This window comes from Octopus bimaculoides, chromosome 6 (genome assembly GCF_001194135.2).
Source record: "Octopus bimaculoides isolate UCB-OBI-ISO-001 chromosome 6, ASM119413v2, whole genome shotgun sequence".
Classification (NCBI taxonomy): domain Eukaryota; kingdom Metazoa; phylum Mollusca; class Cephalopoda; order Octopoda; family Octopodidae; genus Octopus; species Octopus bimaculoides.
The window spans coordinates 105,724,362-105,727,785 of record NC_068986.1 but is presented as its reverse complement, the minus strand read 5'-3'; the positions used below and the strand labels follow the sequence as shown (position 1 = coordinate 105,727,785).

Here is a 3,424-nt window from a genome sequence, read left to right as displayed (position 1 = left end):
ATATATATGAGTTGTGGTGAGGGCGGTTTAGCTTAATGGTTTAAAGTACCGCAACGCGTAATCACGGAGGTATGAATTCGAGTCTCATAGCCGGCCGCCAACACTTTTTTCTGCAAAATAGGAGTAGCTTATCCTGTTTAGGCTATATTATTAGCATTATTCTGCGTTTGAGAATTTAAAATCGCTTCTTTAACTTTCTAAGACATCTCAACGCTTCTAAAAGCAGACTTCGTTTGTTTGTTTACGTTCATCGTAATTTGAATGTAATGTTTTTTTTTGTTTTTTGAAAGTCAGTAGGAAAACTTATTTAAATAAAACGGTAGGGAACCACTGTTTTAGTATAATATCTTGTATGTGTTGACGTGTACACACACTTATGAATGCAAGTACATATATAAAACCGTGTGTAGCTTTAATTGAAACAGGTCGTGGTGTCTGTGCATGTGTTATTTGATGTCCCTTAGATTTCACAAAGAATAAGTTAGCCTTTTCTGCTCTTGCACAAAGCTTGAAATTTTAAAGAAGAAGCCAGTCGAATGCAGTACCAATTGGTACTTACTAACCCCGAAGAATGAAAGGCAAGGTCGTTCCCAGTCGAGTCTCTGGTTAAGCATTTTGTCCGGTGACTGGCGATTCTGCCACTGGCCGCGTTACATTAATATTAATTGTTTCAAATTTAGACACAAGGCTAGCAATTTTGGGAGACGGGTTAAGCCGATTACATCAACCTCATTATTCAACTGGTACTTAATCTATCGATCCCGAAAGGCAAAGGTAACCTCGGCGGAATTTGAACTCAGGAAGTGAAGACGGATGAAATGCCGCTAAGCATTTCGCCCTGCTTGCAAACGATTCTGCCAGCTCACCGCCTTAATGATATTAATAATCTTTTCTACTCTAGACACAAGGCCTGAAATTTTTGGGGAAGGGCCAGTCGATTAGATCGAACTAGTACATAACTGGTACTTAATTTAACGACCCCGAAAGGATGAAACGCAAAGTAGACCTCGGCGGAATTTGAACTTAGGACGTCAAGTCGGACGATATACTGCTAAGCATTTCGCCCGGCGTGCTAACGTTTCTTATTTCTTTATTGCCCACAAGGGGTTGAACATAGAAGGGACAAACAAAGGGATTAAGTCGATTAAACCGACCCCAGTGCATAACTGATACTTAATTTATCGACCCCGAAAGGATGAAAGGCGAAGTTGACCGCGGCGGAATTTGAACTCAGAACGTAACGGCAGACGAAATACTGCTGAGCATTCCACCCGGCGTGCTAACGTTTCTGTCAAATCGCCGCCATAATAATAATAATAATAATAATAATAATTTGAGGGGAGGGGATAAGTCGATTATATCGACCCCAGAGTTTCACTGATACTTAATTTATCGGCCGCCCCGGAAGGGTGAGAAACAAAGTCAACTTTGCCTTTCATCAAATAATAATAATAATAATGATGATGATGATGATGATGATGATAATTCTGCAAATCTCGCCGTATTAAAATATAAAGAAGAGCAGTAATAGAAAGAATAAAAATTATAATATCAATCAAAATAATAATACTTTTTCTTTTAAAGGTGGAATATTTCACAAACTGAGTCTCTGCAAGGAAAAGTTTGTACGAATATCCGGAAGTCAACGAAAGTGGGTTTCACAGAAGCAAGGTGGAGTATATCTGTCTACCTGTTTGTATCTACCTGTTTGTATCTACCTGCGTGTATCTACCTGCGTGTATCTGTCTGTTTGTATCTGTCCGTCGGTCTCTGTTTGTCGGTCTTTTAACTTATTTTAATCATTTGACTGCGGCCATGCTAGAGCACCACCTTGGAGGGTTTTAATCGAATAAATCGACCACTCGTTTTTCTTTTAAAGCCTAGTACTATCCTATCAGTCTCTTTTGTCGAACCGCTAATTTACTGAGACGTAAACACACCAATATCTATTGTCAGGTAGTAATGGGGGACAAACACGCACATGAACATACGACGAGCTTCTTTTAGTTTCCGTCTACCAAACCCACTTACAAGGCTTTGGTCGGCTGAAGCTATAGTAGAAGACACTTGCTCAAGGTGCCATGCAGTGGGACTAAATCCGGAACCGTGTGGTTTGGAAGCAAGCGTCTTGCCACGCCTGTCCGAATTTATAGAGAAATTAGAAGCCACTCTTAATTCCTCTATAAATTCAAATTTAATCTTTAAAGTTCCACTTTTCCAGCATGTTGATTGGTTTTATCGCCATTAGAGTATTATCTCCCCTGTTTATATACCTGCCTGAAGATGATGGACTGTATGTTACGACGTAATTTATGAATACATCAATAAAATTCTACTGAAACAGCTATCGTAGATTTTAGACTGCATCTGTGGTCTTTTATCTGAGTGTACGTGTGTACACACACCCATACACACATTATTATTTTTTTTGCTTCAGTCTTTAGAAAGCGGCCTTACTGGGGCATCACCATAAAGGGTTGAACAATGGAACAAATTGATCCCAGTATTCATTTTAAGTCCGGAGAGAGAGAAATTGAAAGAGAAAGAAAAAGAGCTAAGGCGAAAACGAGAGTAACAGTAAAACGTCTGATACCAAATAGATCGGCGTCTCGTCAGCGACGCCAAAGCGGCAGCGCCACAACGGTAGCGCCAAAATGGCAGCGCCAAAACGTCTCAGACATCACCAGTTTTTAAAGTAGTATAGAGCGAGAGATATACAGTAACAGTACAAGATAATCATATTTATATGCCATTAGAACGATGTTACTGTTGTTTTAGCCCCAGGAAACATCTTTTCCAGCTGGCTGTCGACACAGTTTGTGTCCGTATAGCATTTGCAAGGACGGTCATCGCTCCCACCTCTAGCCTTACGTGGGATACGCACAGACCTAGTTTTCTGGACGTTATCTGTCCTCATTGTGAGACAACCACAAGCTAGTGACTAAAGCTCTCTCCACTTGCAAATACTATATATTTCTTAAGCGACACACAGTCACAGATCTCGTATAGAGAAAAACTAGTTTTAAATCTCTGAGCGAGCGAGAGATAGACAGTAACACTACCGGAAAGTAATGTTTATATGCCAATAAAATGTGGCAGTCCTATAAAGGATGATGTTACTGTTCTTAAAGAATAAATAACTAAATAAAAAAAGCAAAAGAAACATGAAGGGGCTTTAAGGGTGTCGCGAAAGGCCTGGTTGGAGGCCCAACATTCCGAGTTCATTTACAGTGCTCAGAAAAACTGAAGGACTGTTGCGATAAGTGTATAAATCGGAGAGGGGAACATACTGAATAAAATCATGACTGATCTTCCAGTATTTCTTTTTACCCAAAACCAGGAGCTTTTCAGCAACCATCATATATATATATATATATATATATATATATACACATAAACACACACACATATATATATATATATA

The 3,424-nt window shown here is 39.5% G+C and overlaps 1 protein-coding gene across 1 annotated transcript in view; it reads left to right on the top strand.

Annotated features, from left to right (window-relative positions):
* LOC106875703 (protein unc-93 homolog A) overlaps window positions 1-3,424 on the top strand; it is a 42,363-nt gene that overhangs the window by 13,824 nt on the left and 25,115 nt on the right. The window contains exon 2 of the mRNA XM_052968501.1: window positions 1,585-1,671. The gene's annotated coding sequence lies outside the window, so the exon portion shown is untranslated. The remainder of the gene's footprint in view (window positions 1-1,584; window positions 1,672-3,424) is intronic.